This window comes from Bos indicus, chromosome 13 (genome assembly GCF_029378745.1).
Source record: "Bos indicus isolate NIAB-ARS_2022 breed Sahiwal x Tharparkar chromosome 13, NIAB-ARS_B.indTharparkar_mat_pri_1.0, whole genome shotgun sequence".
Taxonomy (NCBI): Eukaryota; Metazoa; Chordata; class Mammalia; order Artiodactyla; family Bovidae; genus Bos; species Bos indicus.
In genome coordinates this window covers 56,876,280-56,900,926 of record NC_091772.1, presented here as the reverse complement: position 1 = coordinate 56,900,926, position 24,647 = coordinate 56,876,280, and the positions used below count along the sequence as shown (strand labels likewise).

General features: G+C 45.6%; 1 protein-coding gene across 4 annotated transcripts in view; it reads left to right on the top strand.

Moving 5' to 3' along the window:
• Positions 1-24,647, top strand: part of PHACTR3 (phosphatase and actin regulator 3) — a 206,431-nt gene that overhangs the window by 39,912 nt on the left and 141,872 nt on the right. Inside the window, exon 1 of one of the 4 annotated variants that reach the window (XM_070801366.1) lies at positions 23,807-24,023. The exons of the other annotated variants lie outside the window; for them this stretch is intronic. The gene's annotated coding sequence lies outside the window, so the exon portion shown is untranslated. Of the gene's footprint in view, positions 1-23,806; positions 24,024-24,647 lie in introns of those variants that run through there. 4 annotated transcript variants of the gene reach the window in all.

The window sequence follows — 24,647 nt, the reverse complement described above, 5'->3', positions numbered from 1 at the left end:
AATGCCTTTCCCCTTTATTTCTAGTAACTTTCCCCATCTGTGAGAATTAAAATTACACCTGCTTTCTTTATCTTTTTAAATTGGCCTTAGGTGAGGAGCCCTGGGGGGATTCAACACACACACACACACACACACACACACACACACACACACACACACCGCGATCTGTTTTTGTTATTATTTCAAGCATCTTGATTTAACCAGTTTGGTTAAGTTTTGCCTATTTTTTGAGCAGTTCTGCATAAAACTGTGTCCTTACTCCGAGAGGAGAACAAATATTTGCCTCAATCTTCATGGGATAATTAGACTCTAAAATTAGAAGGCAAACGGTGCACGTTCAAATGCATCTAAATAAAACCCCAGGCGGGGGGACTCAGCCTTCCTGGCAGCGCTGGTGAACTTTGGTGCACGCCTGATGGAGCAGCGCGAGGCTGAGAGGGAGGCATGGGGGCTAGTCCTCATGGGGCGCTCAGGGCACATGCCTGCAGGTTGCTGACACAATCCCTTTACTTTGTCTAAAAATACTGGGTTCCAAACTTAAAGGAGGAGGGGTTGGAGACCTTCCGGAATGTCTTGCGTTGGCCCAGTGTGCGGATCCGATGTGGGCAGCCCCGAGGGGGTGTCAGTCCCATTTCCTATTGCTCTGTGAGCTCCTTGGAGAGCATTCTTGGCCTCGAGGAAGGAGGGTGGTCAGACAGCTCTGGGCTGAAGTACCCTTTTCTGCCTTAACATGTTGTTTAGTCACTCAGTCGCGTCTGACTCTTTGTGACTCCATGGACTGCAGCATGCCAGGCTTCCCTGTCCTTCACTATTTTGTGGAGTTTGCTCAAACTCATGTCCGTTGAATTGATGATGCCATCCAACCATCTCATCCTCTGTCGTCCCCTTCTCCTCCTGCCCTCAATCTTTCCCAGCATCAGGGTCTTTTCCAGTGAGTCGGTTCTTCACATCAGGTGGTCAAGGTATTGGAGCTTCAGCTTCAGCATCAGTCCTTCCAATGAATATTCAGGGTTGTTTTCCTGATTTGATTAACTTTGATCAAACCAGACTGACTGATTTGATCTCCTTGCTGTCCAAGGAACTCTCAAGAGTCTTCTTCAACACCACAGTTCAAAAGCATCAATTGTTTGGTGCTTAGCCTTCTTTATGGTCCAGCTCTCATCCATACATGACTACTGGAAAAACTATAGCTTTGACTATGTGATCCTTTGTTAGCAAAGTGATGTCTCTGCTTTCTAATACACTAAGATTGTCAAATATTTTCTTCCAAGGAGCAAGCACCTTTTAATTTCATGGCTGCAATCACCATCCACAGTGATTTTGGAGCCCAATAAAATAAAATCTGTCACTGTTTCCATTGTTTCCCCGTCTATTTGCCATGGAGTAATGGGACCAGATGCCATGATCTTAGTTTTTTGAATGTTGAGCTTTGAGCCAAACTTTTTCACTATCCTCTTTCATCTTCATCAAGAGCCTCTTTAGTTCCTCTTTGCTTTCTGCCACTGGAGTAGTGTCATCTGCATATTTGATGTTGTTAATCAATTAATCTTGATTCCAGGTTGTGATTAACATAGCTGACCCTGAATGTTCCAGAGCAAACCCTCCATCCACCGGACCACTCTGCAAATGTTTATTTCATGATTTCTAAAGGTCGTGGATGCAATGGCAGCTTAGAGTCTAGTGGGGTGGAAAAGACTCCTTTAAGAAGTTAAGGTCCATCAGAGGCCTGCTACATGCAGGCACAGAGCTGGGGCCGTGGCTACCCCAGGATCAAAAGGGACATGACATCCTCCTCATGGAGCTGGCCCTCTGGTGGAAAAGATGACTGTTTATCCATGAATCACCAGCAAGTTTATAGTGAAAGGGAACTCTGTGTGCGGTGTATCTGGTGTATGTGCTGTGTTTTGTGGTGAAAACAGCCTTGATGAACATCTGTGTGAGTGCGTGTGTGCTCAGTCACTGCAGTTGTGTCTGACTGTGACTTTATGGACTGTAGCGTGCCAGGCTCCTCTGTCCATGGGATTCTCCAGGCAAGAATACTGGAGTGGGTTGCCATGCCCTCCTCCAGGGGCTCTCCCTGACCCAGGAGTTGACTCTGGGTCACCTGCGCCCCCTGCATTGCAGGCAGATTCTTCACCCAGTGAGCCACCTGGGAAGCAGACTTCTGTCTCTTGTGATGTAAAATGAAATGAAGGATGGAGAAAAATGCCCATCGCATTAGTTGTTCAGTGTCAAGTTCCTCTTTCCTTCCTTGTCTCTGCCTGCCCATAGCCCACTATACTGTAAACTCTGAAAAATTGGGAGCCCAGGGTCTAGTCCAGCACGTAGTAGTGGGAGCTGTGTGTCTGGGATGGCTGGACAGGGAAATGTTAAGTCTACATAACACGCCAGGGACGTGTTGAGTCTACCACTCCTCCCAGGCAGCAGTGTGTCTGGGCACCTGGAGGTGGCGCTGTGGAGAAGAGGTGTGTTCCCAGCCAGAGCTGATTCCTGTCACTGCCTTTGCACCTGCCACTTCCCTTCATATCAGCTGCTCCACCTGGCTGGGACTGCCTAGCAGGGCTGGGCTGACCTCCCTTCTTCCAGATAACAGGTGCTCAGTCTTTTTAGAACAAACAGAAGTCCTGTTTAGACTCAGCAGGGAGGGGAAGGAAGGGAGGGAGAGAAGAAAAGAAGGAAGAGCTTGCCTGGAGCAGCCTTGCCTTGGAACTTAGCATCCCTGGCTCCTTCTCAGTATTCCCATCCCTCCCCAGCCACCCCTGCACTCCCCTCCTGGTCCCACTGCATTCTCTCTGGACACACTTAGCACCATCCAGAAATAGATTATTTATGCACAGTTGAATATTGCTTCTATCGCGTATACAGGAAATGCAAATATATATGATACACATCGTGTGTGCATGCCTGTTTTCATCACCTGAAGCTCATTTGAATGAAAACAGTCTTTTCCAGCACCAAGTGTAGTGCCTGGCATGCAGTGACTGCTGAGCTATGACTGGAATGCGTGAATGACTTTCCCTTTTCCCTCCACTTGCTGTATTTTTCATGAGACTGTGAAGCCCAGAAACCCTGCCCACCGCTCGAGCCCACCCAGCAGGCCCCGTAGTCCAGAGGGTGGGGAGTTGATGATGGGGAGAACTTCTTTCAGTGCCTTGTGGGCCATTCCAGGGTCTTAATGCCCCTGATTTTTTGAGGGGACCACATGTATGTCTCAACAGAGATGGTGTCAGGCCTGCCTGAGTCCCCTGTGATCTTTTTTCCCTTCCTTTTTCCCTTTCCCCTGATTTCCCAAATCCCTTTGATGGACAAGTTCCACAGTTTCAGGAGGGTAGAAACATGTTATCGTCATGTTTCCACACGTGGGCACACATGCCATGTAGAAAGTCATCTCCCACAGCATCCAGATTCCTAATCAGGTTTCCCGAGTGTCACCAGGATCAGGGTCCCTGAATCCAGGTTCCTGTCCCGTGTCCCACGTCCCTGTTGCCTGTGACCTTGTGGCCTTTCTTGGTTCTGATACCTCAGATCTAGGACTTGAATCATGTCATTTCTGCATTTTCTTCCAGCTTCAAAATTTTCCATGTGACACTGTTCTCTGTAGCCTGTTGATGGTGGAACACGACCTTGGGATTAATTGTGGGTGATGGAGACAAGATGCCTTCCATTCAGAAGGGTTTTCATCTCATTGGTCAAGATTCTTTGGTTGCTTGTGGCTTTAGATGCTGTTGTGAAACCCAAGTACACTGGCTTCATGTAAAGGGTATATGTTGGCTATCAAATCTGATGAGTCCAGGGGGAGACTGACGTAGGCCCATGGATCCAGAGGATCTTATTTCATCAGCCTTCGATCCCTCTCCATCTCCTGACCAGGAACCCTATGCTGGGCCCACTCCTAGGCCAGCTCTTCTTTCCTTTGGGCCTCTTGTAGGCTGCAGGCTCCAGCCAACTCAGGAAAAGAAGAGACTTCCTTTTTTCTATTAGTTCAAAAAGAAAAAACAAAACTCCAGGAAATTGTGTCTTGTTGGTTTGGAGGTGGTCAACCTCTTTGAAATCATATGAAAAGAAGGGGCAAGGAATGGGTCCCTCAAATGAATGGGTCCCAGGGCTGCAACCAGGAAAAGGGTGTAATGGCTGTTGGGTAGGAAAAAATAAGTCCATCTCGTGGTCTTCAAAAAAGGTGTCCTTTAAAGGTGTCCTTTAAAACTTCCTGGGACTTCCCTGGTGGTTGAGTGGCTAAGACTTTGCCTTCAAGTGCAGTAGGTGGGGTTCAGTCCTTGATTGGGAGCTAAGATCCCACATACCTTGTGGCCAAAAAGCCAAAATGTAAAACAAAAGCAATGTTGTATATCAAATTCAATAAAGACTTTAAACATGGTCCACATCAAAAACAATCTTTAAAAAAGAAAATAAAACTTCCTAGTGATGCCTTAACCCTTGAGAGGCTGGCTTGAGTCGGGGGATGGGGGAGGAGTTGGGAGACTTGACCTTCTGGGGCCGGTGGTCCTATTTGCTTTCCTTCCTTGAAATGTACTTGTGCTGACCTTGGTGCTTAACATGGGCTTGTCCTTTTCTCAGCTCACCAGCATCTGTCATTGTCACATCGTCTTGGTGCTAATTAAAGGGGACACATTCGGATTAGTAGGATGATAGATTGGGTCGATGAGATTCAGTGTGGGGTGAGTAAGAGTGGGAGAGGCTTGCTCTTAGAGAAATGACCTCCAAGGAATGATAGAGAGCCTGCCTCACGTGTGGAAGAGCTGGGGATGACTTTGGAGCTACCGCCTCCAAAAGGCTTGCTTTCCTGGTGGTCTAGTGGTTAAGACTCTGCACTGCCAATGAAGGGGGCGTGGGTTCGATTTCTGGTTGGGGAACTGAGATCCCACATGCTGCATAGTGTGGCCAAAAGATTTTTTTTAAAAACCTTGCTTGTATTAGGGGGACCTTCTTTTCCTCTGTTTGAAAACACCTGGGATGGAAAGATGAGACAGGAAGTGTGGCCATTGAGTCTTCAGTTTCCCTTGCTCCATCCAGCTCAGTAATGTCACTTAAGAGTACGATCAGGAGTCAAGTGATTCCCCCCACCCTCCCAGGGTTTATGTGCTGGGTAATTGCTTACTGAGTTAATTTCTAAGTTTTCTTTATATGACTTGACCTCATATTTTTAAAAAAAAGGCTAATGAGAGTGAAATTTTATGCTAAGCATACTGAAAAGCAAATAGCAAATAACCCATCTATGAAATTGTTATAAGAAAAGTTATTATGGTAATGGTTAGAGTAAAACAACTCTATTTAATGCTTGATGGTTATAGAGATTCCAGCCAAGATACGGAATTATATTTTTCTTAAAGGATTTTTTGAGTGCATGAATTTTCATATGAGCTCTTCATACACAGTCACTTGCATTAGTGAAGTAAATTCATCAAAGGGTAAACCATATACAGCAGCCTGCTGTTTTCTTTCTTTAGATACAGTGTATGTTTCATGTTGTGAATGGGGGCTAAATTATACAAGGTAGATTTTGTGGTCATATTTTTATTTGGGCTTGAAGGACTTCTCTGTACCTCATTAAGAAGAATCATCCTTTTAGAATCACAGAAATGCTTATTCCTATTAAGAAGTCAGATGCCAGTACAAATGGATGATTTGAAGACTCTACTAGTTCAAGACTCAGTAATATTCAGTGGTGTCTTTCCTGTAGTGCAGAAGCGTTACTGTTAAGTTGGCATGTACCTTCTATACAAGATGCAAATGTCCTGTATGTATCTGGTCCATGTTCACCTTCACATGTGCAAAATAAGAAACAAAAACCTCATAATGTAGTTTTCCACGTTATCTTTGTTGGTATTGATAATACTTTTACAAATTAGCTTTTATTTGACTTCAGTTCAGTCGCTCAGTCATGTCCGACTCTTTGCTACCCCATGGACCACAGCACGCCAGGCCTCCCTGTCCATCACCAACTCCCGGAGTTTACCCAAACTCATGTCCATTGAGCCGGTGATGCCATCCAACCATCTCATCCTCTGTCGTTCCCTTCTCCTCCTGCCTGCAATCTTTCCCAGCATCAGGGTCTTTTCAAATGAATCAGCTCTCCGCATCAGGTGGCCAAAGTATTAGAGTTTCAGCTTCGGCATCAGTCCTTCCAATGAATACTCAGGACTGATCTCCTTTAGGATGGACTTGTTGGATCTCCTTGCAGTCAAGGGACTCTCAATAGTCTTCTTCAACCCCACAGTTCAAAAGCATCAATTCGTTGACACTCAGCTTTCTTTATAGTCCAACTCTCACATCCATACATGACTACTGGAAAAACCATAGCCTTGACGAGACGGACCTTTGTTGGCAAAGTAATGTCTCTGCTTTTTAATATGCTGTCTAGGTTGGTCTTACTTGAGTTATTTTAGAGATATTATTGTGTCTTAATTGCTCATTTGTGTCCGACTCTTTATGTCCCCAGGGACTGTAGTCCGCCAGGCTCCTCTGTCCATGGGATTTCCCAGGCAAGGATACTGGAGTGAGTAGCCATTCCCTTCTCTAGGGAATCTACCCAACCAAGGGATTGAACCCAGGTCTCCTGCATTGCAGGCAGATTCTTTACTGTCTGATCACCAGGGAAGCCCCAGAGATATTATTTCCTATTATTACATACTTGCTAATAGGTAGGTTTCCAAATTCTTCAGTATTGAAACTCACGTGGCATTTTCCTGCATACTTTTTCCCTTAAGGTCAAAAGGTAAATTTCTCAAAATACAGATGAATAATTTGTAAATGTGAATGTATTTTATTTTTATGGGTATAGAAATAGATATCAAGGGATTTGCAAAGCATTTCTTTTGGCAAATGAGCATAAAAAATCAAACTATAAAAAATGAAATACTAGGCTCTGGGTACAGGAAAATAGTCATAACAGAAAATGTGGAGAATTTTTTGGTCATGTTTTCAAAGACACCATTCTTAGAAGTCTATATTTCTTCTGTGAAACACAGAAAACAAAGAAATAGTTAACCATCAGCAGAACTACCAGTTAAAACAAGCAAATCAGGGGAAACTCCAAATGGATCTGGGTGATTATCTTTGCATTTCTCTAAAATTAATGAAGTATATTCTTTCTATATATGCACATATCCAAGATTTATATAAGGGGTTATAGACATAAAGATGCTAAGTTCTGAAGAATGAGAATAGATATATAAGCTGTTCCCTGTCTTTTGCATTATGCTGATTTTTCCTGTAAGGGGAAAAATTAATTTTAAAAAGCCAATGGAAAGTAAATTTTCTCATTCCATGAACATTTAAAACAGTGAGATACTATTTCCACTCATGAGACTGGCAAAAGTAGAGACATATGACGATGGCAAGTGTTTGTAAACTTTGCATAAACAGGAAATTTTATGCACTGCTGATGTTAGCATGAATGAGTACAACCAGTTAGGAAATTAACATGGCATACATTCTTGAGTTCAGAACACTGACCTAGGAATGCCCAACCACACCTTTGCCCTGGAGAAGATCACATCATGAGTAGAAGAACAGTCATCAAGGGATATTTATCATAGCATTGATTCAATAGCTAAAAAAGGGGGATGTGTGTGTGTAATAGAGAAACAGGAAATCATGAGCAGGAAAATTGACAATTTAGTCAGTAGAGTCATTGCACTGCAGTGCTGGCAGAGTTGGGAGTTGTGATTGGGTTCCTGAGGTTACTGCAGGGGCTTAAACTCCGTCTGTAATTTTTTTTTTTTATTCTAGTAAAAAGAAAACCCATCTTAAGCATCTATGTTAAGTGTTCATCTTTGCACATTTTGGCTATTGGATACATGTTTCTTTGCTGTGCATGTGTATTATTTACAAGAAATCAATCCATTCATACTGCATCCTCTGAAGTAGTGGAACTTATTATATTAGAAACTAGAATAAGTCAAAGCACTGAAGTATGTTGTAAATCATGAACTACTGCATCTATAGTTAGTTGTCAGAATGTCCTGCTAGTGTGTATTACCTAATAAACCATATAAAAATAGTTAAAAAAAACGAAAACACTTTTCTATTGTCATTACAAAGCAGCTGCATAAAACTTATGGAAGGCAACAGGACTGTATTTAGCAAAATTACAGGCACAGATGGTAAAGAATCCGCCTGCATTGCAGGAGACATAAGAGACGTGGGTTCAATCCCTGGGTCGGAAAGATCTCCTAGAGATGGGAATGGCTACCCACTCCAGTATTCTTGCCTGGAGAATTCCATGGACAGAGAAGCCTGGCAGGCTATAGTCCATAGGGTCACAAAGAGTCAGACATAACTGAATGATTAACACTTCACTTTCACCCTTTGAACCCAGTAATCCCACTTCTAGGAATCTATCCCAAAATATCTTGGCAAAATATAAAATAGCATAAATGCAAGCCTCTTCATTTTGCCATTACTCATTGTAGCAAAATGTTGGAAACAACCCACATGTTCATGATTAGTGGATTGGCTGGATAGACAGTGGTATGTCCACACACTGGAATGTGGGATGGCTGTAAAGAAAAATGAGGCTGCTCTGTGTACCATCATGGGGTGATCCCCAGAATATTTTGGCAGTGGAGGAAAAAATCTAGAACAGTGTTTATAGTACACTACCTTTGAAGGGGGATTGTGTGCATGCATATGTACATGTGTGTATGTGTATTTAGATTGTCCAAAAGAAACTCTGGAAGCACAAAGCAAAAACTAAGGAAGATGGTTGCTTACTGGGGAAAGAGCCATGGAGTACAGGAGATAGCTACAAAAGTGAGACCTCTATGAGTGTACTTTGTTACATAATTTTAAGCTTTGGAACATATATACTTTATATATTAAAAAATTAAATTAAGGGGAAAATTGAATCACATGTAATCATTGAACCTAACCCTAACTGTATATCAAGTTGGTGGCTTAACCTTGGGGAACGTAATTTCTCCAAGTGACTTTAAAACCACTGATTTTAACTATCCATCCCTAGTGGGGTATAGTTTAAGGACGTGTGTGAGCGTGTGCTAAGTCGCTTCAGTCATGTCCAACTCTTTGTGACCTCATGGGCTGTAGCCCGCCAGCCTCCTCTGTCCATGGGATTCTCCAGGCAAGAATATTGGAATGGGTTGTCATACTTTCCTCCAGGAGATCTTCCTGATCCAGAGACAGACCCCATGTCTCTTAAGTCTCCTGCATTGGCAGGCGGTTTCTTTACCACTAGCGCCACCTGGGAAACCCAGTTTAAGGACACACATGCTTATATAAATGCCAAGAAACCATAAACTACATTTGTTAATCTCATTGTGAGCTGTGACATTGATATTGTTACTTTGAAATTATTATGGGAATAATTTTGGAAAAAGCGAATAAGAAATACATTGCTGTTGTTAGGAATCAAGATTCTTAGCACAATAGAAAAGATACAATTTTTAAAGCTACCTAGAGTCCTATAATATTAAATTTGAATGGGAAATACCAATATGCATTCATAATTATCTTTAGTCTTAAAAAGTCTACTTTATAAATCTGTTCACTGAAAAAGACCTGCAAGTAGTGACAGCCCTGTGGCAATGAACACCCCCTACTGCCCAGATTTTGCTAGCTAAGTCCCATTTCTCATTAAAAGGGAGCAGTATTTCTTGGAGAAATGACTGATTCTTGGTCTGAGATGCTTTATCACACCAGAAAGCAAAGAAGCTATCAAAGATTAACAAGGTTATGTCAAAAGAATATAGGACTACTCTGGTGGTACAGTGGATAGGAATCCACCCACCCATGCAGGGTACATGATTTTGATCCCTGACCCGGGAAGATTCCACATGCTCTGGAGCAGCTTAGCCCATCAGTGTGCCAGAGCTGCTAAAGTCTGTGTGCTCTAGGGCCCGCAACCGACAAGTACTGAGCCTACGTGCTGCAACTGCTGATGCCCGTGTGCCTAGAGCCGATGCACTGCAATAAGAGAAGCCACCACAGTGCACCGCAAGGAACAGTAGCCCTCTTTTGCCACAACTGGAGAAAGCTTGCACGCAGCAACAAAGACCCAGAACAGTGAAAAATAAATACGTAATTAATTAAGAATATAGGAACCAAATTGAATGATTTTCTGCTGGCTAAACTGAGGTGCTTGCATATCAAAGAGAATAATGGTTAAAATTGATTGAAATACATCAAAATTATTTTTTTTTTAAAAAACCCATGCCCTCAGAATGATACTTGTAAAGATTATTGGTCACCATTATATGTTTCTAGGGCACCAGCACAGGCTTCTCTGGTAGCTCAGCTGGAAAAGAATCTGCCTGCAAAGCAGGAGACCCCAGTCCAATTCCTAGGTTGGGAAGTTCCCCTGGAGAAATGATAGGCTACCCACTCCAGTATTCTTGGGCTTCCCTGGTGGCTCAGCCAGGAAAGAATCTGCCTGCAATGTGGGAGACCTGGGTTTGATCCCTGGGTTGGGAAGATCCCCTGGAGGAGGGCATGGCAATCCACTCCAGTATTCTTGCCTGGAGAATCCTATGGACAGAGGAGCCTGATGGGCTACACTCCACGGGGTTACAAAGAGACAGACATAAGTGAGCGATTAAGCACACGGCACGGGGCGGCAGCACGCTATTCTGAAAGTCACTAAGTAAGAATCAAGCATTTATTCTGCCTTCTGTATATTTCAGGGTATCCGAATAGTTGATGAGGCAAAGTTTTCCTTTATCGAAAAGTTCTAATTAATAAATATAGAAAGAAAGATTAAATTAGAAAATTACCTTTTGGCCACCTTAATTAAAAAACTGGTCTATGTAATTATCATTGAGTGTTAACATCTTTTCCTACCCTTTTACACTCAACCTATTTGCATCCTTGATCTAAAGTGTTTCTCTTGTAGACACGGTAGAGTTGGATCTGATCTGACTTTTTATTCAGTCTGTCCGTCTCCCCCTTTTGTTGGGTTGTCTCATCTATTCGCCTTTAATGTTGTTGACATAGTTGGTTTTGTATCTGGTATTTCACTTTTTGTTTCCTATGGCTCATGTCTTTTTTGTACCTCTGTTCCTCTTTCACTGTTTTCTTTTGAACTGGTGAATTTTTAGTGTTACATTTTTATTTCTTTAATTGTTTTTTAGCTCTTTTCTTAGTGGTTTCTCTAGTAAGGTCGCTCAGTCATGCCTGACTCTTTGCGACCCCGTGGACTGTAGCCCACCAGGCTCCTCTGTCCATGGGATTCTCCAGGCAAGAATACTGGAGTGGGTTGCCATTTCCTTCTCCAGGGGAACTTCCCGACCCAGGGATCGAGCCCAGGTCTCCCGCATTGCAGGCAGACGCTTTAACCTCCAAATACATTTTAATTTATCAGAATACTTCAGATTTATGTTAATTTCAGTGAGGTAGAGAAACATTACTGCTATAAAGTTCTTTCTTTTTCTGCTATAGTGATTATACATATTATATCTGTATATGTTGCAAACCCTGTGGAACAGTTTGACAATTATTGCTTTATATGAACTTATATATTTTAAAGAAGCTAAGAGAATAAAGGATATCAAGTGGATATTTATAATGTTTGTTATATGAACCTTCTTATTTACCATTTATGGTTCTCTTCCTTTGTTACTGTGGATTCAAGTTACCATCTGGTGTATTTTTCTTCCCCATACAGCTTTTCCCACACACTTAGTTTGTATTGTTATTGTTATGTAATTGTTTTTTAAATCAGATAACAAAAGAAAGCAGAAGAATATGCATTCATTCTGTCATATATTGGGTTGGCCAATAAGTTCGTTTGGGTTTTTCCATAAGATGTAATGGGAAAACTTGAATGAACTTTTTGGCCAACCCAGTATAATTACTAACACACATTTATAATTACATAATCACTGGTGCTGATGTTCTTTGTTTTTGCATGTATGTTGATTTGAATTATTGTCTGGCATCTCTTGCTTTCAGCCTGAAAAACTTTCCTGGCATTTCATATAAGGCAGATATGCTAGCAATGAGTCCTATGCTTTATTTATATAGGAATATCTTAATTCACCTTCATTTTTGAAAGATAGTTTTGCTGGATATAAGTTTTATGGTTGACAGTCTTTCTCCTTTTTCTGCAGTTTGAATGTGTCATCCCACTGCCTTCTGGCTTCCATTATTGCTGATGAGAAGTCAGCTGTTAATCTTGGGTCACCTTATTTGTCACTAGTCAGTTTTCTCGTGCTACTTTCAAGATTTTCTCTTTGTCTTTCTCTTTCAACATTTGTATCTGGATGTGGATCTCTTTGAATTTATCCTCTGTAGGGCTTTTTGAGCTTCTTGGATTAATTTTTTTAAAAATCACATTTGAGATGTTTCAGCCATTATTTCTTCCAGCATTTTCTTCCTGTTCCTCTCTCACATGGCTCTCCTGCTGGTACTCCTGTTATGCATATGTTGGTGCACTTAAGGGTGACCCCAGACTTTCTGAGTCTGTTTGTCTTTCTTTGTTCTTTATCTTTACTTTTTATCTTTGTTTTTCAAATTGAATACTTCTCACTTTCAAGTTTGATATTTCTTTTTTCTGCAAGTTCAAAACTATTATGGATCTCCTCTTGTAAATTTTTCATTTTAGATATTGTAATTTTCTGTTGTAGAATTTCCATTTGATTCTTTTAAATAACGTCTGTCTCTTTATTGATAATCTCTTTTTGGTAACACATTGCCATTAGATCTCTCATTTCCTCTCAAAGAATAGTTTTCTTTAGTCTTTGAACATCTTTATAATAGCTGCTTTGAAGTCTTTGTTAAGTCTGACGTCTGGGTCCTTTCATAGACTGTTTTGTTTGTCTGCTTTTTTCCTTATGTACTGGTTACATTTCCATGTTTGTTTATACATTTCATAACTTTCCACCCCCCCCCCCAACTGAGGGTTTTAGATAATATATTTTAGCAACACTGGATACTGATTTTCCCTTCCCTCACTCTTGCTGTTTTCTTATTTGTATGTTTTGTGACTTAGGGAGGCTAGTTTATTGTTTTACCACCCCCACCCCCACCCTCACAACCATTGTGGAGCCCTTGATGTTGTTTCTCAGAGGATGCATCCTTGGAGCTGTGCACAGCCACTCTGAGATGATGGTACTTTTAGTAGGTCTCTCTTTGAGGGTTTCTTCCCTAATTTTTCTTTTAAGCTGTTGGCTTCTGTTGGTATCACACCAACCCAGCTATTAGGCTCCACTAATTGCCAGCTGATTGCTCTATTATTTCCAACAATATACAAGGGCTTAAGTTCCTCTGTAGTCTGATCCAATTATATTTGGATTCTTTTGCAGAAGAGCCAATCTTTGGCCAAAAGGGCTATTTTTTAGCCTGTCTCTTTCTTTGATAATATATCTGATCTACAGTTTAGCTTGTTGCTATCATGGAGCCTTGTATACCAGTCTTTAGATTCACTGGTCATTTCCATTGCTCTACCTAATCCGTCATTAAGCCCATATAAATAATTCTTTATTTCTGACATTGCATTTTTCACTGTAGCATTTCTGCTGGGATCATTCTTATGGTTTCCATGTGCTTCAGTTCTGCATCTCTTGAGACATGTTATCTACCATATACACACTATTCTTTAGAATTTTTTATCATAGTTACTTTAAAGTCCCTATCTAATCATTTCTATAGCTAAACTATTGAAATTAAGAAGAATTTATAATTGGGTCCTAGTCAGATCTTTTATTGTCTATTTCCACTCTTGATCATGGGTCAAATTTTCTTGCCTCTTCGTGCATCTTATTTTTTACAACCTGTATGACATTTTGTACCAAACAACATTATATTACTCTTCTTTCAAGCTGTCAGAGTTGGAGCGCCAAGTCAATCTCATTCATGGTTGAACTGAGTTTGGGCTCTTTTTTAGGTTTGGTTTGATTCAGTTCACTACAGGTTTCAAGTGCTTTGAAAGGAGGGTCAGGACTTTCCTTCCACATAGCTTGGGCTCTGTTCACTAAGAGGCCTCCTTGTGCTTTACATCTGAGGTCCCACCTCTCTGAACCTTGAGAGTTCTGTCTCCATGTTACAGCCCAGCTAGCAGATACAGGGGCCCTAGAGACTAATGGTTGACCTCTGGTTCTACTGGAGAGTTTCTCAGATCTGCTCCTGCGCCCCTAGACTTTGGAGGGCAGCTGTCTCACACTCAGTGTAGGTCTGCATTGCCTTGAAGTGGTTTCCTCCAACTCTCTCCTGTTCTCTGGGTCTCAGTAGCTGAAAGCCTGGAGTTTTTTTCCAGGTTGGATTTCTCTTGGGTTTCCTCCTCAGCCCTCCACTTCCATAGAGGGAAGACCCTACACATCTCAGGGGTCTTTCAGTTTTCTGGCTTCAACTGTGGGAAAGAGTAGCCCATTTGTACAAACTCATTCTGTGACTGGAGCTTCTTCACTCTCTAATTTGTCACCTGGCCATCAGAGATTCCTTCAACTATCAGAATGTTTTTCCTCCTTCTGTTCTTCCCTTACTGCTCTCTCAGAGGTGAAAGCAGTCAGCTGGAAAACTCCTTAAATAATCTTTTCTGTCACTCCACTTCCATACTCTGGATTTCATACAAATGTTAGTCATATGTAAACACTTCATATTCACAGTAAAGGCATCATTTTCTTGGAGAGCCAGAAAGTGAGTTGTTTTTTTTGAAACATCTCTAATTTAGTCAATTTTTTTTTTTTTAAGACATGGAAATTCTGCAGTAGTTGTTGCCTTTGTCTGTGAAAATTATAGAAAAGAGAAACCAGGAGACTGTCACTTTACTTCTGGAAAGTACTTTCTGTTTGCACTGCTTATGTCATTCACTTTTTCACAATTCTGATGGACGAGGAAGAGAATGGGGCTGTCTGAAAGTCTGTTTGACCAGATCTCCTCACGTGATATGGCTTCTCATTTTTCTAATATCAAAGTTTCAGAATTTTAAAGCAGGCAATGGCCTGCTCAAGTTTACAAAGCTTCTTATTAACCTGGTAGTGAGAGGAAAATTGGGCTGAAGGCTGATCAGAAAAAGAGTTCACCCAAGTACCATGACTTTGTTCTAATTTAAGGAAGTTTAAACCAGAGAAAGTGGTCATTTCCAACTGGGCTGTTCTTGTATTGCTGTGGTGTGTGGTGTGTGATCATAGTAGGGACAAATCCAGGTGGTCACTTCTATCATGATGCTCCATGGATAGTTGCCAGGATTCTTATTTTAGGGCTTGATTCTTTGGCCCCATGACTGCAACGTGTGTCCACCAATATGTTTGGCTGAATCTTCTTAACCGTGTTGGGAACTGGTCTGGCCTGGCCTCCTGTAGGGCCCTCTTTCTGTGGCCAAAGATGCCAATACAAGTAGTTTCCTACATGCTTGTGGCCTCGACTCCCTTGGACGACAGGCTGGCCATGCAGTGACAGACCTGCCTCTCAGTGGGAGTTTTCAGGATGTCTAATCGGATGGAAATCTGATCTGGATGCACGACTGGCCTTGGCAGTTGGATGGTGCAGAAACCCAAATCTGCCCTGGCTTTACTAGCTCATAAAATGACCACCGCCATCAGTCCTGCTTTGTGGGCCCATTGTCTTCTGGTTGGATGGCTTGGGTTGGATCCATTTCTCAGGAACCTAAAAAAGGGAAGCAGTGCTACCAGGATGTCATGTGGAGGCACAAACCTGGAGCTCCAGGGACCTTCCGGGTGCATCCACTTTCCAGGTGAACCATTCATTCATTCACACACTTATCCACATCTGTTGGGGACCTACTATGTACCAGGCTTCATGCGAGGTCGTGGGATGATGGGGGTAAGCAAGCAGGAGACAGTTCTGCCCACAGGGGACTCATAGTCTAGAGGGAGAGATGGGCACTGAACAAGAAATGTCAGATGGGAGTGTGTGCAGAAGCCAGGGTCTGATGGGCACTTAGCAGGGAGGCTTGACCTAGCCTGGGGTGGGGGTGGGAACAGAGGTGTTTTCCCCCAGGGGCCCTCCAGGCTCCTCTGTCCATGGAATTTTTCAGGCAAGAATATTGGAACAGGTTGCCATTTCCTTCTCCAGGGGATCTTCCCAGCCCAGAGACTGAACCCACATCTCTTGCATCTCCTGCATTGCAAGTGGATTCCTTACCACTAGTGCCACCTGGGAAGCCTTTTTTGTATAGTGGGGTTGAAAACACCAACAAACAGGGCCACAGAAAGAATCCCATAATGCTTGAAAGTGCTCAACACGTAGTCAGTCTGGTTTCTGTTTTTAGTTTTAATGAAGGAATTCCATATAAGGAGTCTATTTCATATTTCACCAAATATATCAACTGAGAGTGTCCATAATTACGTGATGCTTGTTGAGACATCCACATTTCTCTTACATGTGAATTACTGACAGGTGCTTGAGGTTCTTCCTTTCCTATGCTCAGGAGAGAAAAACCCCATTTCATTGTAAACTCTTTTTTTTTATTTATTAAGGAAATACTTGATTTGGGAGCTTGGGTAGTTGATGGATAAATATGGGGTTGGACAAAACGTTTGTTCGAGTTTTTCGTAAGATGTTAGAGAAAAACTCAAATGAACACTTTGGTTAACCCAGTAATAAGCAGATAGATAAGAAAAAACAGTAAGCTACCCCATAAAAAGAAGACAAGGAAGTGAAAAAAAATCCCCTAAAGGAGTGATAATGCTAAAGGACTTTGCATTTTGAGGGAGATCAGAAGCATAGCTGTCGGTTCCTTCATGCATGCACACTCAGTCGATTAGTCATGTCCGACTCTTTGTGACCCCATGGACTGTAGCTCTCCAGGCTGCTTTGTCCGTGGGATTCTCCAGGCAACAATACTGGAGTGGGTTGCCATTTCCTTCTCCAGGGGATCTTCCTAATCCAGGGATCGAACCCGAGTCTCCTATGTCTCCTGCAGTGCAGGCAGGTTCTTTACCACTGTGTATCTCTTCAGTGTCCTTCAGTTCTTGGCTTCATTGCCACACCCTTAGAAGGGTTCTTCCTCCAGAACTAAACTCAAACAGCCAGCGCTCTGTCTAGCCCCACCTGTTCTCAACCTCCATGTGACACTGTCCTCCAGTCCCCCTTCTTGTCTCATAGCCCTTTCCTGGCACAGTTTTCTCACTGACCCAGCCTGGAACCCAGGACCGTGTGGGGTCTCACTTTCCATTAACCTTCCCTTTCTTGGTCCTAGGGATCTGGCTTCTCATTAGTGGCAGAAATCACAGCCATGCTTTGGCTATTTCCCCAACCTTGACCAAGGTCAAAGGGCTGCTTGCCCATCCTCTTGTATATCCTGGTGTCAAAAATTATGAAGACCTTGATTCAAGTCTCACAAGCATCACTTACTGAAAGCACCAGACATCTTCTGCCAACTGTCTGGCTGCCAAGACGCCATCTTTCACAAGTCAGCTCCCGGAATCTGACCTCCCCTGTGAAACCTTCTGCCCTGATTCATCAGAGGACAGTGAATGTCCTTCTGTTGACCATCATAGCCTGGGTGTAGACTTCTTCTGGCCACTTTCACGTTCTCAACCCTCATACTTGCATTATGTGCTTGCTCTCATCTTCCACCCTGAGAGTATAACATGCTTACTCTGCACCTGGTTCACTTTGTTTTATTTTCTTTTGTCATCGCATGAAAGGATTCATTTCAAGTAGTTGAAATTGGAGTTTAGTTTCCAAAATTGCAGGCATAAGCAGGGTTTCAATGGAATACTCACTTTAGTGAAATTTACTTAACTGGCCCTCCTCCTGTTGGATAATTTCAGTGCTTCAAAATCTTCAGCCTGATTACTAATAAAACTGTGTAGCCCTCACACATGTGGTGTTCTCTGTATTTAGGGCCCTTTCTTCAGGATAGATTCTGAGACATGGGTTAAAGGAGTTCAGTGTTCTGTACCTCTTGAAAAATAATACAGAATTGCCATTCTGGAGGGTTGCGTTGATCTACAGTGCTTCTAGAAATACACAAAGGTGTTTGATTTCTCTGCTTCCCCTGGAGGATTGGAAAATGAGATAGAAGATCAGCTGGGGATGAGGAGAGAGCCTGTAAGTGCTTAGTGTCCAGTTGAAGTCAAATAAAATGAATTTGCCAGGGAGCATGGTTTTGGTCTTTTTCTCCATTCAACTTGGAAGCAGAAATGAGAAAGAGAAAAAAAAAAAAAAAACAGAAGGCAGGGGCAAGGAGGGTGTGGTGGAGGTCAGGGGAGTGAGACAGTCTTGGGTGCTGGCAGGACATCCTGGCCATGGGGCCCCAGGTTGAATCGGATGGAAGCAATACTTGGGAGGGGCTGGCTGAGGGGCCAAGAGCAGGAATGAGAACCTTGTGGACTTGAAATCTCTATAGATGGAAGGATGGGTGATTCAGGTGGAGGTGAGACATGGGAGCTTCACATGTTCAGTAGGGGGGCAGATCTCTGGGGAAAGCCATCCTATGTTGGCCATGGTCATGGTGACTGGAGGTGGGGTTTGTATTGGGAACATCAAGGATTCATGACGCCAGGGGCTGGACTGGTCCTCACATGGGCATCGGAGCTGTTTGGGTGATGGTTGGGAGGATCCTGAAGCCATCTGCTGGGCACTGATGCCCCTGCGGGAGTGTTCAGGATGAGGGTGAGGATGGGTGGAAGTTAGGACTCATGGAGCTGCATGTCTTGAGCTTCCAGGAAGGAGGGATGTTCAACACAGGTTGGTGGGAAGGTGGGGTGACCTGGGCAGAGGATCACAAAGATGCATTCAGTCCACTGGGGCTCCAGACCCCAGGGCCAAGGGAGCATCTCCACTGTGAGAGGAGAAGGAAATTGGTTAGAGTTCAAGCTTGAAAGTTAAATGGATCTGCTCTAGGCTGTTTGTCAGTGGTAGTTTGGGGGTCCTTAGGGACTTCTTAGGGACTTCTCAGTGGCACTAGTGGTAAAGAACCTGTCTGCCAGTGTAGGAGAGGTAAGAGACATGGGTTCGATCCTTGGGTCAGGAAGATCCCCTGAAGGAGGGCATGGCAACCCACTCCAGTATTCTTACCTGGAGAATCCCATGGACAGAGGAGCCTGAAGGGGTTCAGTCTATGGGATCACAAAGAGTTGGACATGACTGAAGTGAACTCAGCATGTAGTGTGCACTTAGGGCCCAGTAAAAAGAGCAAAAGGTGGCTCAGCAGAGCAAACGTGGTGGGAGAGAGCCTGTTCTGGCTGGATGAATCCAGCCCTCTTGGTCACAGAGGGATGGTAGGAGCGATTCTCTGACCTTCCCCTCTATCCTGAAGGTCAGATAGATACCAATCTCATAACAACTCAGTGGGTCACCTGTCTGTGGGGTTTAGTCTCGGACACCAGAGGATGTGGGAGTGCAGTGCTGGCCACGCTGCCAAGCAACTGTGCAGAACTTCATTATCAGCTGCAGAGTCCCTGTGAGTCTGACCAAGAGCGTGTGCTTGGAGAGTGAGCTTTGCATGAGTCAGTCAGACCCTGCTATTGCTTCAGAGTCAGGGTTGTCTGCTTAATTAACAGCTGGAAATGACCAGCGGCTTCTGCTGAGTCGGCCGCAAGAGGAGTGTTAGGCTCTTGGCTAAGTCCAAGTGGGGCTTGTTAGTTTTGTGGAAGTGGTATAGCCCCTTGCTTCCAGTCCCCCATCAAAGATATACATCCTCCCTTTTCGTGGAGGATCCTTCTTCCATATGAGACTGGGTTCTCTCAAAGTCAGGTCCTTCCTGAAAATGATGGAGAGATGGACAATTCAGTTGAGCAGTGGAAGCTTAAGCGTTGTTAGAAGACACATGTCTTCAAATTCTGCCTCTCTCATTGTCTCACTGTGTGAGTTCAGCCTGGTGGCTGAAACTCTCTGAGCCTCACTTCCTGCATCTGTAAAATGGGGACAGAGGCTGTCTCTACCTGCTGGGGCTGCAGGCGGAACATTTCATTCGCTCTCCTCTCCTCACCAGAGAAGGTCAAAAGTAAGAAACAGTTCCCCCTGAGCTGTGATGTGTTCCCCTCTCTCTCTTAAGCGTGGGTTGAAAGCCACAAGGTGTAGAGGCTGCCCCGGGACATGACCCACCTCTGCTCCTCTCTGAATCTAGTGGAAAGGATAGAACCCTGAGGTCCAGGCAGCCTGGGGGCCATGTTTAGCCTGTAGATGTAGTTGTTTGGGGTTTCCCAGGTGATGCTAGTGGTAAAGAACCCACCTGCCAATGCAGGAGATATGAGATGTGGATTTGATCTCTGGGTGGGGAAGACCCCCTGGAGGAGGGTGTAGCAACCCATCCCAGTATTCTTATCTGGAAAGTCCCATGGACAGAGGAGCCTGGTGGGCTACAGTCCCTGGGGTTGCAAAGAGTCAGAGACGGCTGAGCGAACGAGCACGCACTCACTCAAATCTTTTTAGTTGGCACAACTGGGAGGGAAGTCTTGTTGGCCTCTAGAGGGTAGAGACCAGAGGTGCTGTTCAGCATACTGCAGTGTGCGAGACTGCCCCCACTGCAGAGAATCGCTCGGCCACAGCGTCTGCAAGGAAGTCCTGTCCTGGAGCCACGACACGGGGGTGCTCCCCCAGCTCTGCTTCCTCATGTGGCCTTGACCTGTTGCCTCTCTGAGCCTCAGTTTCCCATCTCTGATTTGGGGATGATAGAAGTGTCCATCCTTGTGGGCATGTGGGCTGTAAAGGAAGTAATCTGTGTGCAGAGACATTCCCAGTCGTCCAGGACTGGAGCTCTGGTTTTCAGAGAGGTGGCAGTCTTCTAGCCCCCTGCTGCATGTTAACCATAACCTTGGGCTCGTCACATGCCCTCCCTGAGCCTCAGTGTACCCACCTGGATATCACAGAGAATGATAGTATACCCTTCTAGGATGTGAGATAAAACAGGACTCTGTTGTTACCTGGCAGATGGGGGATGAAAATAAGTGTGAGCATCCTGTGGTCCTGGCCTCCCCAGGCATAGCCGGGCCCTTTGTGCAGCTTCCACCTCTCTCTCTGCCCCACATCCCTGTTCTTTGTCCACAAGGCAGGTAAACCCACCCCGACTCCACATCCCTGTTCCTCATCCACGAGGTGGGTAAACCCACCCTGACCCCACTCTCCAGGAGGATTCAGGAATTCTGCTGTGCCTGGCCTTTGGTGAGTGGACAGTAAAGGGGTTTCTGGGGGAGAAGTAGGTGTGGCTTAGGCTAGGCTGCTGTTGATGGGGAGGTAGGGATGGAATTGAGAGAGACCCTGGAGGGTAGAGCCCAGAAAGTTGCCAATGAGTCGATCAAGGGGTCTGTTCCAGAATTGGGAGGTATCTGAGGACAGGAGGGCACCTCATTTCACTCATGTCTCCTCATCATCTGAATCAATACAGTTGGTGGATTTAAGTAAGCTTGGAGCTATTGGGGCATCCCTCTGGGACGATCGTGATTCATCTGTCATCTCTCGCTTGATTTAGGATCATTGTGATCAGATCAGATCAGATCAGATCAGTCGCTCAGTCGTGTCCGACTCTTTGCGACCCCATGAATCACAGCACACCAGGCCTCCCTGTCTAAGACTCGGTTGGGGTCTCTCTCCCCACCTGAGCCTCTTTGGGTCTCAGTTTCCCTATCTGTACAAGGGGGATGGAGTACCTCCCTCAACAGCCTCTGAGAGGACTCAGTAAGACCTGGTACAGGGAGCCCCAGCAGCAGTGATGGGCTCCCTAGTACAGACGGGAGGGCGTGACTGTGGATCATCCTCCTGAGAGCTGGTCCCAGGGGGCTGCATACCTCCTGGGAGCCCTGCACTGGGCTAAGCGGCATTTCTGTGGTTAACCCCGTCTAGCTCAGTGACTTGGCCTGGGGACTACCTTGAGTTCTCATTTTCTGCTCACAGCTAGGTCTGGGGCCCAGCATGTGGCCAGTGCTCGGCTGACTTGGGGGCTCACGGGAGCAGGCCTTGGATCTGACCTTATTTGGTGCTCCCTTGGGACTACCCCTGAGCTGGACAGTGACTTGTGGCCCCTTGATGTTGTCCCCTCAGTGCTGCAGTGGTCCAGGTCCACTTCAGAGAGAGGTGGTTTCTGTGCCTGGCCCCCCGCCCCCCCGACCAGCTCCTAACGTGTGGCCTGGGAGCAGCTTATTCTACCTGTCCAAGCCTGAGTTTCCCCACCAGACAGAGGGGTCACAGAAGGGCCTGCCTTGGGATCATCAACAGTGAGGGTGAGACCAGGCCTGGCTACCCAGTGAACTGTAAACTGTTTATATGCTATCCTCTGCCTTCGGCCAAGATTCTAGTCCTCGGTTTTCTCGATGCTGAAAAGGGGCAGAAATCAGCTGCCCCTCAATTGTAAGAGCCTCAGGCTGGCTCCTCAGTGCCCAAGGTCTCCTCCCCACGTCTCCCAGCAGGAGAACAGAAAGGTATCATTAGCAGGGCCAGGCCTCTTTTCTGAAAGGCAGAAGCAATGTATCTGTGTCTGCTGGAATTAGAGGTTTTCAGACAGATACTGGAAGGGGTTGCCATTTCCTTCTCCAGGGGATCTTCCCCACCTAGGGATTGAACCCCGGTGTCCTGCCTGGTAGGTAGATTTCTTTAACTGAGCCACCTGGGAAGCTCTCAAATGTGGAGTAACTCCCCAAAAGTGTTCCGTGTTCACGTTCAGTGCGTTCACTACAGGGCTGTGGGAGGGGCCTGACTCCCCTCTGGGCCCTGCTCTTGGGGTTGCCCTCCTCCCTTGTTTCCCCTCCCCTCCCCGCCCCCCAGCTCCTACGCAGTGAACCTTTATTGCACTTTGCTCACCTGATCTCAGCTCACCTCACTACAGCCCTGGGAGGTGTACACTGGGGTAAACCCCAGCAACAGTGTGGTGGATGCAGAACTCGCACCTGGGTCAGCTTCACTCCAGAATCCAGCCCTCATCCCCGGGTTTATCTCCATCCTCAGGAAGGATCTGGGCCCCTCTGGGTGCAGTGAGGCTGACCCAAGAGTAGGACCTTCGCTAATCAGTTCCTGGCCCTAGACTGAGTGCTGGACAGCCTGTTACCCCACTTTGCAGATGAGAGCACCAAGGCTCAGCACAGTCGCTCTCCTAAGTCCACACTGTTGTGAGGTGGTGGGACAGGATCCAGACCCACAGCTGCCATTCTCTGGAGCAGAAATGTCAGCCAGGGGCAGTTCTGTCCCCCAGGGGATATCACAGTGGCTGGAGAGTCGTCAGAACTGGGGTTGGGGGCTCCTGGCATCTCGTGGAGCATGAGAATCAGGAGACCAAACATCCTATGATACTCCGGCCCACAGTGGAGAAGGGTGTGGCCCCTGATGTCGACAGACAGTGCTGAGGCCCAGTAACCCTGTTCTGGGTCCTCCTCGCTGGGCGGAGCCCCTGAGCCAGTCACACAGGTACAGACAGAATAGATATTGGGCCTTCACGTGCGCCCCTTACCTATCTGCTGCCCATCCCAGGCCTGGGATAGAAGGTGCAGAGGGGTCCTGCCCTCAGCATCCTTGGACTGAGGTTGGAGGTCAGAGTCCTGTTCTCCCACTCTGGTCCCTCTGGGCTTGGCTCCAGGCTGCCTCCTGACCTAAGACTGCAGCGGCTGCCTCTTGGCTGTGCACAGCCAGGGCGCCCTCTCCCCAAGGTCAGCGAGAGCAGTGGGGGGTGGGGAGAGCACCCCTGTAACTGATTGACCGTGCCTGAGGCCAGGAGCAGTGGCTGGAGCAGTACAGTTTAGGGGCTTGCTTCAGATTCTGGCCAGCGCCGGCCGGGCAGTCTCCTGACAGTGCCGGGGGGACAAGCCGTGGGGACCAAGCAGAGCAAGAGGGACTGGTCCCGGCTGGTTCTCAGCCCTGGGCCGTGCTCCTCACCCCACCCCCGGCTGCACTCCTGCAATGTCTATATTTAAAAATGTTTTACGGATAATAATGGTGTTCAGCCCCCAAAGGCAGACGGGAGCGTCCTGACAATTGCAGTGCTGCTCCGGGTTGGAGGTTTTTTCGGGGAACTGAGCTAGTCCTGAACGCTGCAGGGCTGTTTGCCAGCCACTCCCTCGAAGGGAGGTTTGGGGAGACGGGGATCTGGGCGCCAGCGGGGAGGCAGAGTTTCCTGGGAGGATGAGGGCCTTAATTCCCTACCATTCTTTGACCATAAGGTGAGTAGGATTCCCCAGACACCACCACGGGAGGGAGGGCAGTGGGTGTCTTTCTTTGGGGGGAGGCCTCTTAAAGGCAGACTTTGCAAATGAGAACAGCAGCAGGCCCAGTCAAAGGGGGAAGAGTTCCCCTCCCCACCCCCACCCTCCAACCTTTTGAATCAAATGGTCAAATTGGAAGCCTAGGGTGAGGGGTGGGTGTGCCCTGCTCCCCACAGATAGGTCATTTTTATGCATCTTATGCTTCTGGTGGGTCAGGCCAGAATTAGCCAGCTGTCCTGCCCTCCAGCCACAGAGACCAGAAAAAGAGTCTATTGTTGCCACAGCAATGCTATTTTAACCTATTACTTCTGGGCTAAAAATAAAAATTTCACCTGGATGCCTTTTCATCTCCAACTTGTAAGATAATTTCCAGGAAATAATAGATTGAAATCGATGTGCATTTTGACTGCACCGGGTCCTCTTCTACAGCCGGGTTTTGTCGAAATTCAAAGTAGGGGAAGTTCCCAACCATGGAGGTTTAAAGCTTCGTTTAGCATCTGGAAAAAAATGTTGCACCCGCAGAAGTCATTATCCCTTGGAATCTCCTCCACAGAATCACTGCTTGGGAGGTGGGGGATGGGG